Here is a 13,226-nt window from a genome sequence, read left to right on the forward strand (position 1 = left end):
ATTTCATGTTTCTTGTTTGAGTCTTGAGTCATATCATAAGTTTGGTGTCAATTGCATGTGCATCTTGCATTTTTCGAAAATTTCATGCATTCATGGTGTTCTTCATGATCTTCAAGTTGTTCTTGGTAAGTCTTCTTGTTTGATCTTGATGATTTTTTGTTTTGTGTCTTTTCATGTTTATCATATGCATTCTTGAATTCTTAGTGCGTAAGCATTAAAGAATTCTAAGTTTGGTGTCTTGCATGTTTTCTTTGCATTAAAATTTTTTTCAAAATTGTGTCTATGATGTTCATCTTGACACTCATGGTGTTCTTGGTGTTCATCTTGACATTCATAGCATTCTTGCATGCATTCATTGTTTTGATCTAAAATTGCCATGCATTGCATTATTTTTCTTGTTTTTCTCTCTCATCATAAAAATTCAAAAAAAAAAAAAAAAATATCTTTCCCTTTTTCTCTCATCAAATTCGAAAATTTGGATTGACTTTTTCAAAAATTTTTAAAATCAAGTTGTTTCTTATGAGTCAAATCAAATTTTCAATTTGAAAATCTTATCTTTTTCAAAATCTTTTTCAAAAAAAAAAAATCAAATCTTTTTCAAAATTATTAGTTATTTCCGAAAATTCCAAAAATATTTTTCAAAAATCTTTTTCTTATTTTTATATAAAATTTTCGAAAATAACAATAACAATTAATGTTTTGATTCAAAATTTTCAAGTTTGTTACTTGCTTGTTAAGAAAGATTCAAACTTTAAGTTCTAGAATCATATCTTATGATTTTTTGTGAATCAAGTTATTAATTGTGATTTTAAAAATCAAATCTTTTTCAAAACTAATTTCAATCATATCTTTTCAAAAATATCTTCTTATCTTTTTCAAAAATTTGATTTCAAAATATCTTTTCTAACTTCCTAACTTCTTACCTTTTCAAAATTTGTTTCAACTAACTAACTAACTTTTTGTTTGTTTCTTAACTTTTTCAAAACTACCTAACTAACTCTCTCTCCCTAATTTTCGAAAATATCTTCCCTCTTTTTCAAAAATTTCTTTTTTATTAACTAATTATTTTTATTTTTTTTATATAAAAAAAAATTTCGAAAAAAAATACTAACCTTTTTCAAAAACTATTTTCAAAAATCACTAACTCTTTTTCAAAAATTGTTTTCGAAAATTCACTTCCCCCTCTCATCTTCTTCTATTTGTTTATTGATATACTAACATCTTTCCTTCAACTCTCCAAAAATCCGAACCCCCTCTCTCTCTGAGTTCAGATTTTCTTCCCTTCTTTTCTTCTACTAACACAAGGATCCCTATACTGTGGTATAAAGGATCCATATTATTATTACTATTTTTTCTGTGCCATCTTCTTTGTCATATGAGCAGGAGCAAGGACAAGAACATTCTTGTTAAAGCAGATCCAGAACCTGAAAGGACTCTGAAAAAAAAAAAATTAAGAGAAGCTAAAATACAATAATCCAGAGATAACCTTTCAGAAATTTTCGAACAGGAAAAGGAGATGGCAGCCGAAAATAATAATAATATAAGGAAGATGCTTGGTGACTTCACTGCACCTAATTCCAATTTACATGGAAGAAGCATCTCCATTCCTGCCATTGGAGCAAACAACTTTGAGCTGAAACCTCAATTAGTTTCTCTGATGCAGCAGAACTGCAAGTTTCATGGACTTTCATCTGAAGATCCCTTTCAGTTCTTAACTGAATTCTTGCAGATATGTGATACTGTTAAGACTAATGGAGTAGATCCTGAAGTCTACAGGCTCATACTTTTCCCTTTTGCTGTAAGAGACAGAGCTAGATTATGGTTGGATTCTCAACCCAAAGACAGCCTGAACTCTTGGGATAAGCTGGTCAAGGCTTTCTTAGCCAAGTACTTTCCTCCTCAAAAGCTGAGCAAGCTTAGAGCTGATGTTCAAACCTTCAGACAGAAAGAAGGTGAATCCCTCTATGAAGCTTGGGAAAGATACAAACAGTTGACCAAAAAGTGTCCTTCTGACATGCTTTCAGAATGGACCATCCTGGATATATTCTATGATGGTTTATCTGAGCTATCAAAAATGTCACTGGACACTTCTGCAGGTGGATCCATTCACCTAAAGAAAACGCCTGCAGAAGCTCAAGAACTCATTGACATGGTTGCTAATAACCAGTTCATGTACACTTCTGAAAGAAATCCTGTGAGTAATGGGACGCCTATGAAGAAGGGAGTTCTTGAAGTTGATACTCTGAATGCCATATTAGCTCAGAATAAAATATTGACTCAGCAAGTCAATATGATCTCTCAGAGTCTGCATGGAATGCAAGCTGCATCCAACAGTACTCAAGAGGCATCTTCTGAAGAAGAAGCTTATGATCCTGAGAACCCTGCAATAGCAGAGGTAAATTACTTAGGTGAACCTTATGGAAACACCTATAACTCATCATGGAGAAATCATCCAAATCTCTCATGGAAGGATCAAAAGCCTCAACAAGGCTTTAATAATGGTGGAAGAAACAGGTTTAGCAATAGCAAGCCTTTTCCATCATCAACTCAGCAACAGACAGAGAACTCTGAACAAAATGCTTCTAATTTAGCAAATCTGGTCTCTGATCTATCTAAGGCCACTGTAAGTTTCATGAATGAAACAAGGTCTTCCATTAGAAATCTGGAAGCACAAGTGGGCCAGCTGAGTAAAAGGATCACTGAAATCCCTCCTAGTACTCTCCCAAGCAATATAGAAGAGAATCCAAAAGGAGAGTGCAAGGCCATTGACATAAGCGCCATGGCCGAACCTGTGAGGAGAGGAGAGGACGTGAATCCCAAGGAGGAAGACCTCCTGGGACGTCCAGTGGTCAATAAGGAGCTTCCCTCTGAGGAACCAAAGGACTCTGGGGCCCATCTAGAGACCATAGAGATCCCATTGAACTTTCTTATACCCTTCATGAGCTCTGATGAGTATTCCTCTTCTGAAGAGAATGAGGATGTTACTGAAGAGCAAACTGCCAAGTTTCTTGGTGCGATCATGAAGCTAAATGCCAAATTATTTGGCATTGATACTTGGGAAGTTGAACCTCCCTTGTTCATCAATGAACTAAGTGATCTGGATCAACTGACATTGCCTCAGAAGAGACAGGATCCTGGAAAGTTCATAATACCCTGTACCATAGGCACCATGATCTTTAAGGCTCTGTGTGACCTTGGTTCAGGAATAAACCTCATGCCCCTCTCTGTAATAGAGAAACTGGGAATCTATGGGGTGCAAGCTGCTAAAATCTCATTAGAGATGGCAGACAGCTCAAGAAAACAGGCTTATGGACAAGTAGAGGACGTGTTAGTAAAGGTTGAAGGCCTTTACATCCCTGCTGATTTCATAGTCCTGGATACTGGAAAGGAAGAGGATGAATCCATCATCCTAGGAAGACCTTTCCTGGCCACAGCAAGAGCTGTGATTGATGTTGACAGAGGTGAAATATTCCTTCAATGGAATGAGAACTCCCTTGTGTTAAAAACTCAAGGATCTCCCTCTGCAACCATGGAGAGGAAGCAGAAAAAGCTTCTCTCCAAGCAGAGTCAACCAGAGCCCCCACAGTCAAACTCTAAGTTTGGTGTTGGGAGGCCACAACCAAACTCTAAGTTTGGTGTTGAACTCCCATATCCAAACTCTAAGTTTGGTGTTGGAGAGTCTCAACAAAGCTCTGCACATCTGTGAGGCTCCATGAGAGCCCACTGTCAAGCTATTGACATTAAAGAAGCGCTTGTTGGGAGGCAACCTAATGTTTATTTATCTAACTATATTTTTCTTAGTTATGTGTCTTTATAGGTTCATGATCATGTGGAGTCAAAAAATAAATATAAAAATTGAAAACGGAATCAAAAACAGCAGAAGAAAAATCACAACCTGGAGGAGCATCTGTCTGGCATTCAAATGCCAGAACAGAGCATAGTTCTGGCGCTGAACGCCCAGAATGGGAGCATCCTGGCGCTGAACGCCCAGAACAAGCATGGTTCTGGCGTTCAACGCCAGAAATGGCAGCAAAGGGGCGTTGAACGCCCAAAATGGGCACCAACCTGGCGCTGAACGCCCAGAGTTGTGTGCAAGGGCATTTTACATGCCTAAATTGGTGCAGGGATGTAAATGCCTTGACATCTCAGGATCTGTAGACCCCACAGGATCCCCACCTACCTCATCATCTCTCTTTCCATTCATGATCATCCCTTCTTTTTTTCCATTTACCACTCACATCCATACACCCACTACCTTCAAAAATTCAACATCTCTCTCCCACCCAATCCCAACCATATGGCCGAATACACACTCCCATCCATCTCCTCCATATCTTCTTCTTATTCTTCTATTCTTTCTTCTTTTGCTCGAGGGCGAGCAACATTCTAAGTTTGGTGTGGTAAAAGCATAGCTTTTTTGTTTTTTCCATAACCATTGATGGCACCTAAGGCCAGAGAAACCTCTAGAAAGAGGAAAGGGAAGACAAAAGCTTCCATCAAGGGTCTATAGCTCAGTGGTAGAACATTTGACTGCAAATCAAGAGATCCCTGAGATACCTCAAGGGATACATTTTCTTCCACACAATTATTGGAAGCAACTAAGGGTGGAACATCAAGAGCACTTCATCATCCTTCATGAAATCAGAGAAGATCTAAAAGCACTGAAGGAGGAGCAACAAAGGCAAGGAAGAGACATAGAAGAGCTCAAGGACATCACTAAGGTGGACTCATTCCTTGTTCTTACTTTCTCTGTTTTTCGTTTTCTATGTTATGTGCTTATCTATGTTTGTGTCTTCATTACATGATCATTAGTAGTAGTAACTATGTCTTAAAGTTATAAATGTCCTATGACTCCATCACCTCTCTTAAATGAAAAATGTTTTAATTCAAAAGAACAAGAAGTACATGAAGTTTTGAATTTATCCTTGAACTTAGCTTAATTATATTGATGTGGTGACAATGCTTCTTGTTTTTTTGAATGTATGCTTGAACAGTGCATATGTCTTTAGAAGTTATTGTTCATGAATGTTAAATATGTTGGCTCTTGAAAGAATGATGACTAGGAGACATGTTATTTGATAATCTGAAAAATCATAAAAATGATTCTTGAAGCAAGAAAAAGCAGCAAAGAACAAAGCTTGCAAAAAAAAAAAAAAATAGGCGAAAAAAAAAAGAAAGAAAAAGAAAAAGCAAGCAGAAAAAGCCAAAGCTCTTAAAACCAAGAGGCAAGAGCAAAAAGCCAATAACCCTTAAAACCAAAAGGCAAGGGCAAATAAAAAGGATCCCAAGGCTTTGAGCATCAGTGAATAGGAGGGCCTAAAGGAATAAAATCCTGGTCTAAGCGGCTAAACCAAGCTGTCCCTAACCATGTGCTTGTGGCGTGTAGGTGTCAAGTGAAAACTTGAGACTGAGCGGTTAAAGTCAAGGTCCAAAGCAAAAAAAAAAAGAGTGTGCTTAAGAACCCTGGACACCTCTAATTGGGGACTTTAGCAAAGCTGAGTCACAATCTGAAAAGGTTCACCCAATTATGTGTCTGTGGCATTTATGTATCCGGTGGTAATACTGGAAAACAAAATGCTTAGGGCCACGGCCAAGACTCATAAAGAAGCTGTGTTCAAGAATCATCATGCTGAACTAAGAGAGTCAATAACACTATTCGAAATCTGAAGTTCCTATAGATGCCAATCATTCTGAACCTCAATGGATAAAGTGAGATGCCAAAACTATTCAAGAGGCAAAAAGCTATAAGTCCCGCTCATATGATTGAAGCTCTGTTTCATTGATAGTTTGGAATTTATAGTATATTCTATTCTTTTTATCCTATTTTGATTTTCAGTTGCTTGGGGACAAGCAACAATTTAAGTTTGGTGTTGTGATGAGCGGATAATTTATACGCTTTTTGACATTGTTTTTAGTATGTTTTTAGTAGGATCTAGTTACTTTTAGGGATGTTTTTAATAGATTTTGTGTTAAATTCACATTTCTGGACTTTACTATGAGTTTGTGTGTTTTTCTGTGATTTCAGGTATTTTCTGGCTGAAATTGAGGGACTTGAGCAGAAATCAGATTCAGAGGTTGAAAAAGGACTACTGATGCTGTTGGATTCTGACCTCCCTGCACTCAAAGTGGATTTTCTGGAGCTACAGAAATCGAAATGGCGCGCTTCCAATTGAGTTGGAAAGTAGACATCCAGGGCTTTCCAGAAATATATAATAGTCAATACTTTGGCCAAGAATTGACGACGTAAACTGGCGTTCAACGCCAGCTTTCTACCCAAATCTGGCGTCCAGCGCCAGAAAAGGATCCAAAACCAGAGTTGAACGCCCAAACTGGCACAAAAACTGGCGTTCAACTCCACAATTGGCCTCTGCACGCGCAACACTTAAGCTCAGCCCAAACACACACCAAGTGGGCCCCAGAAGTGGATTTATACATCAAATACTTACTCATGTAAACCCTAATATCTAGTTTATTATAAATAGGACCTCTTACTATTGTATTAGGCATCTTTGGATTACCTTATGATCCTTTGATCACGTTTTAGGGGGCTGGCCATCTCGGCCATGCCTGGACCTTCACTTATGTATTTTTAACGGTAGAGTTTCTACACTCCATAGATTAAGGTGTGGAGCTCTACTGTCCCTCAAAGATTAATGCAAAGTACTACTGTTTTCTATTCAATTCTTCTTATTTCGCTTCTAAGATATCCATTCGCACCCAAGAACGTGATGAAGGTGATGATTATGTGTGACGCTCATCATCCTTCTCCCTTATGAACGCATGCCTGACAAACACTTCTGTTCTACATGAAATAAGCTAGAATGAGTATCTCTTAGATCTCCTAACCAGAATCTTCGTGGCGTAAGCTAGAATGATGGCGGCATTCAAGAGAATCCGGAAGGTTTAAACCTTGTCTGTGGTATTCCGAGTAGGATTCAATGATTGAATGACTGTGACGAGCTCCGAACTCGCGATTGCAGGGCGTTAGTGACGGACGCAAAAGGATAGTAAATCCTATTCCAGCATGATCGAGAACCGACAGATGAATAGCCGTGCCGTGACAGGGTGCGTGAGCATATTATTCACTGAGAGGATAAGATGAAGCCATTGACAAGGGTGATGCCTCTAGACGATTAGCCGTGCCGTGACAGGGCATTGGATCATTTTCCCGTGAGATGACCGAAAGTAGCCATTGACAGTGGTGATGTATCACATAAAGCCAGCCATGGAAAAGAGTAAGACTGATTGGATGAAGATAGTAGGAAAGCAGAGGTTCAGAGGAACGAAAAGCATCTCCATTCGCTTATCTGAAATTCCTACCAATGATTTACATAAGTACCTCTATCCCTATTCTTTTATTTATTATTCGAAAACTCCATAATTATTTTATATCCGCCTGACTGAGATTTACAAGGTGACCATAGCTTGCTTCATACCAACAATCTCCGTGGGATTCGACCCTTACTCACGTAAGGTATTACTTGGACGACCCAGTGCACTTGCTGGTTAGTTGTATCGAAGTTGTGACAATCATGAATTAAGATCAGAGCACCAAGCTTTGAAGCCATTACCAGGATTTGTTCGAGCCTGGAGATCACAATTTCGTGCACCAAGTTTTTGGCGCCGTTGCCGGGGATTGTTCGAGTTTGGACAACTGACGGTTCATCCTGTTGCTCAGATTAGGTAATTTTCTTTTTGATTTAGTTTTCAAAAAAAAGTTTTCAAAAACCTTTCAAAATTTTCTTCTTTGTTTTCAAAAAAAAAAATGTTTTCAAAAATATATTTTTCTTCAAGATTTTTAAGAATGAATTCTAGTGTTTCATGAAACATGTTGAATCCTATCTGGCTGTAAAGCCATACCCAAACTGCTTTGGGATTGGTATTCAACTAATCACTCCAGTCCATGTAATTATATGTTGAAGCTTGGCTGGCTATTAAGCCATGCCTGACCCTTTGATTGGAGCTTTAGAGCATAAGATTCCTGGAATTCATATTAAAAATTTTGGAATCCTTATTTTTCTTTTTCAAAATAATTTTTCGAAAAATATAAAATAAAAATCCAAAAAAATTTAGAAAATCACAAAAATAAAAAAATATTTCATGTTTCTTGTTTGAGTCTTGAGTCATATCATAAGTTTGGTGTCAATTGCATGTGCATCTTGCATTTTTCGAAAATTTCATGCATTCATGGTGTTCTTCATGATCTTCAAGTTGTTCTTGGTAAGTCTTCTTGTTTGATCTTGATGATTTTTTGTTTTGTGTCTTTTCATGTTTATCATATGCATTCTTGAATTCTTAGTGCGTAAGCATTAAAGAATTCTAAGTTTAGTGTCTTGCATGTTTTCTTTGCATTAAAATTTTTTTCAAAATTGTGTCTATGATGTTCATCTTGACACTCATGGTGTTCTTGGTGTTCATCTTGACATTCATAGCATTCTTGCATGCATTCATTGTTTTGATCTAAAATTGCCATGCATTGCATTATTTTTCTTGTTTTTCTCTCTCATCATAAAAATTCAAAAAAAAAAAAAAAAATATCTTTCCCTTTTTCTCTCATCAAATTCGAAAATTTGGATTGACTTTTTCAAAAATTTTTAAAATCAAGTTGTTTCTTATGAGTCAAATCAAATTTTCAATTTGAAAATCTTATCTTTTTCAAAATCTTTTTCAAAAAAAAAAAATCAAATCTTTTTCAAAATTATTAGTTATTTCCGAAAATTCCAAAAATATTTTTCAAAAATCTTTTTCTTATTTTTATATAAAATTTTCGAAAATAACAATAACAATTAATGTTTTGATTCAAAATTTTCAAGTTTGTTACTTGCTTGTTAAGAAAGATTCAAACTTTAAGTTCTAGAATCATATCTTATGATTTTTTGTGAATCAAGTTATTAATTGTGATTTTAAAAATCAAATCTTTTTCAAAACTAATTTCAATCATATCTTTTCAAAAATATCTTCTTATCTTTTTCAAAAATTTGATTTCAAAATATCTTTTCTAACTTCCTAACTTCTTACCTTTTCAAAATTTGTTTCAACTAACTAACTAACTTTTTGTTTGTTTCTTAACTTTTTCAAAACTACCTAACTAACTCTCTCTCCCTAATTTTCGAAAATATCTTCCCTCTTTTTCAAAAATTTCTTTTTTATTAACTAATTATTTTTATTTTTTTTATATAAAAAAAAAATTTCGAAAAAAAATACTAACCTTTTTCAAAAACTATTTTCAAAAATCACTAACTCTTTTTCAAAAATTGTTTTCGAAAATTCACTTCCCCCTCTCATCTTCTTCTATTTGTTTATTGATATACTAACATCTTTCCTTCAACTCTCCAAAAATCCGAACCCCCTCTCTCTCTGAGTTCAGATTTTCTTCCCTTCTTTTCTTCTACTAACACAAGGATCCCTATACTGTGGTATAAAGGATCCATATTATTATTACTATTTTTTCTGTGCCATCTTCTTTGTCATATGAGCAGGAGCAAGGACAAGAACATTCTTGTTAAAGCAGATCCAGAACCTGAAAGGACTCTGAAAAAAAAAAAAATTAAGAGAAGCTAAAATACAATAATCCAGAGATAACCTTTCAGAAATTTTCGAACAGGAAAAGGAGATGGCAGCCGAAAATAATAATAATATAAGGAAGATGCTTGGTGACTTCACTGCACCTAATTCCAATTTACATGGAAGAAGCATCTCCATTCCTGCCATTGGAGCAAACAACTTTGAGCTGAAACCTCAATTAGTTTCTCTGATGCAGCAGAACTGCAAGTTTCATGGACTTTCATCTGAAGATCCCTTTCAGTTCTTAACTGAATTCTTGCAGATATGTGATACTGTTAAGACTAATGGAGTAGATCCTGAAGTCTACAGGCTCATACTTTTCCCTTTTGCTGTAAGAGACAGAGCTAGATTATGGTTGGATTCTCAACCCAAAGACAGCCTGAACTCTTGGGATAAGCTGGTCAAGGCTTTCTTAGCCAAGTACTTTCCTCCTCAAAAGCTGAGCAAGCTTAGAGCTGATGTTCAAACCTTCAGACAGAAAGAAGGTGAATCCCTCTATGAAGCTTGGGAAAGATACAAACAGTTGACCAAAAAGTGTCCTTCTGACATGCTTTCAGAATGGACCATCCTGGATATATTCTATGATGGTTTATCTGAGCTATCAAAAATGTCACTGGACACTTCTGCAGGTGGATCCATTCACCTAAAGAAAACGCCTGCAGAAGCTCAAGAACTCATTGACATGGTTGCTAATAACCAGTTCATGTACACTTCTGAAAGAAATCCTGTGAGTAATGGGACGCCTATGAAGAAGGGAGTTCTTGAAGTTGATACTCTGAATGCCATATTAGCTCAGAATAAAATATTGACTCAGCAAGTCAATATGATCTCTCAGAGTCTGCATGGAATGCAAGCTGCATCCAACAGTACTCAAGAGGCATCTTCTGAAGAAGAAGCTTATGATCCTGAGAACCCTGCAATAGCAGAGGTAAATTACTTAGGTGAACCTTATGGAAACACCTATAACTCATCATGGAGAAATCATCCAAATCTCTCATGGAAGGATCAAAAGCCTCAACAAGGCTTTAATAATGGTGGAAGAAACAGGTTTAGCAATAGCAAGCCTTTTCCATCATCAACTCAGCAACAGACAGAGAACTCTGAACAAAATGCTTCTAATTTAGCAAATCTGGTCTCTGATCTATCTAAGGCCACTGTAAGTTTCATGAATGAAACAAGGTCTTCCATTAGAAATCTGGAAGCACAAGTGGGCCAGCTGAGTAAAAGGATCACTGAAATCCCTCCTAGTACTCTCCCAAGCAATATAGAAGAGAATCCAAAAGGAGAGTGCAAGGCCATTGACATAAGCGCCATGGCCGAACCTGTGAGGAGAGGAGAGGACGTGAATCCCAAGGAGGAAGACCTCCTGGGACGTCCAGTGGTCAATAAGGAGCTTCCCTCTGAGGAACCAAAGGACTCTGGGGCCCATCTAGAGACCATAGAGATCCCATTGAACTTTCTTATACCCTTCATGAGCTCTGATGAGTATTCCTCTTCTGAAGAGAATGAGGATGTTACTGAAGAGCAAACTGCCAAGTTTCTTGGTGCGATCATGAAGCTAAATGCCAAATTATTTGGCATTGATACTTGGGAAGTTGAACCTCCCTTGTTCATCAATGAACTAAGTGATCTGGATCAACTGACATTGCCTCAGAAGAGACAGGATCCTGGAAAGTTCATAATACCCTGTACCATAGGCACCATGATCTTTAAGGCTCTGTGTGACCTTGGTTCAGGAATAAACCTCATGCCCCTCTCTGTAATAGAGAAACTGGGAATCTATGGGGTGCAAGCTGCTAAAATCTCATTAGAGATGGCAGACAGCTCAAGAAAACAGGCTTATGGACAAGTAGAGGACGTGTTAGTAAAGGTTGAAGGCCTTTACATCCCTGCTGATTTCATAGTCCTGGATACTGGAAAGGAAGAGGATGAATCCATCATCCTAGGAAGACCTTTCCTGGCCACAGCAAGAGCTGTGATTGATGTTGACAGAGGTGAAATATTCCTTCAATGGAATGAGAACTCCCTTGTGTTAAAAACTCAAGGATCTCCCTCTGCAACCATGGAGAGGAAGCAGAAAAAGCTTCTCTCCAAGCAGAGTCAACCAGAGCCCCCACAGTCAAACTCTAAGTTTGGTGTTGGGAGGCCACAACCAAACTCTAAGTTTGGTGTTGAACTCCCATATCCAAACTCTAAGTTTGGTGTTGGAGAGTCTCAACAAAGCTCTGCACATCTGTGAGGCTCCATGAGAGCCCACTGTCAAGCTATTGACATTAAAGAAGCGCTTGTTGGGAGGCAACCCAATGTTTATTTATCTAACTATATTTTTCTTAGTTATGTGTCTTTATAGGTTCATGATCATGTGGAGTCAAAAAATAAATATAAAAATTGAAAACGGAATCAAAAACAGCAGAAGAAAAATCACAACCTGGAGGAGCATCTGTCTGGCATTCAAATGCCAGAACAGAGCATAGTTCTGGCGCTGAACGCCCAGAATGGGAGCATCCTGGCGCTGAACGCCCAGAACAAGCATGGTTCTGGCGTTCAACGCCAGAAATGGCAGCAAAGGGGCGTTGAACGCCCAAAATGGGCACCAACCTGGCGCTGAACGCCCAGAGTTGTGTGCAAGGGCATTTTACATGCCTAAATTGGTGCAGGGATGTAAATGCCTTGACATCTCAGGATCTGTAGACCCCACAGGATCCCCACCTACCTCATCATCTCTCTTTCCATTCATGATCATCCCTTCTTTTTTTCCATTTACCACTCACATCCATACACCCACTACCTTCAAAAATTCAACATCTCTCTCCCACCCAATCCCAACCATATGGCCGAATACACACTCCCATCCATCTCCTCCATATCTTCTTCTTATTCTTCTATTCTTTCTTCTTTTGCTCGAGGGCGAGCAACATTCTAAGTTTGGTGTGGTAAAAGCATAGCTTTTTTGTTTTTTCCATAACCATTGATGGCACCTAAGGCCAGAGAAACCTCTAGAAAGAGGAAAGGGAAGACAAAAGCTTCCATCAAGGGTCTATAGCTCAGTGGTAGAACATTTGACTGCAAATCAAGAGATCCCTGAGATACCTCAAGGGATACATTTTCTTCCACACAATTATTGGAAGCAACTAAGGGTGGAACATCAAGAGCACTTCATCATCCTTCATGAAATCAGAGAAGATCTAAAAGCACTGAAGGAGGAGCAACAAAGGCAAGGAAGAGACATAGAAGAGCTCAAGGACATCACTAAGGTGGACTCATTCCTTGTTCTTACTTTCTCTGTTTTTCGTTTTCTATGTTATGTGCTTATCTATGTTTGTGTCTTCATTACATGATCATTAGTAGTAGTAACTATGTCTTAAAGTTATAAATGTCCTATGACTCCATCACCTCTCTTAAATGAAAAATGTTTTAATTCAAAAGAACAAGAAGTACATGAAGTTTTGAATTTATCCTTGAACTTAGCTTAATTATATTGATGTGGTGACAATGCTTCTTGTTTTTTTGAATGTATGCTTGAACAGTGCATATGTCTTTAGAAGTTATTGTTCATGAATGTTAAATATGTTGGCTCTTGAAAGAATGATGACTAGGAGACATGTTATTTGATAATCTGAAAAATCATAAAAATGATTCTTGAAGCAAGAAAAAGCAGCAAA

The 13,226-nt window shown here is 37.5% G+C and overlaps 2 non-coding genes across 2 annotated transcripts; both read right to left on the reverse strand.

Moving 5' to 3' along the window:
• Positions 1 to 1,912: 1,912 nt before the first annotated feature.
• LOC148564973 (small nucleolar RNA R71) lies at positions 1,913 to 2,020 on the reverse strand. Its single transcript, XR_015884207.1, has one exon. It is a non-coding gene; the product is annotated as a small nucleolar RNA R71 (small nucleolar RNA).
• Positions 2,021 to 10,009: 7,989 nt separating this feature from the next.
• Positions 10,010 to 10,117, reverse strand: LOC148564974 (small nucleolar RNA R71). Its single transcript, XR_015884208.1, has one exon. It is a non-coding gene; the product is annotated as a small nucleolar RNA R71 (small nucleolar RNA).
• Positions 10,118 to 13,226: the final 3,109 nt, after the last annotated feature.

This window comes from Arachis ipaensis, chromosome B5 (genome assembly GCF_059453495.1).
Source record: "Arachis ipaensis isolate K30076 ecotype BB chromosome B5, ASM5945349v1, whole genome shotgun sequence".
Taxonomy (NCBI): Eukaryota; Viridiplantae; Streptophyta; class Magnoliopsida; order Fabales; family Fabaceae; genus Arachis; species Arachis ipaensis.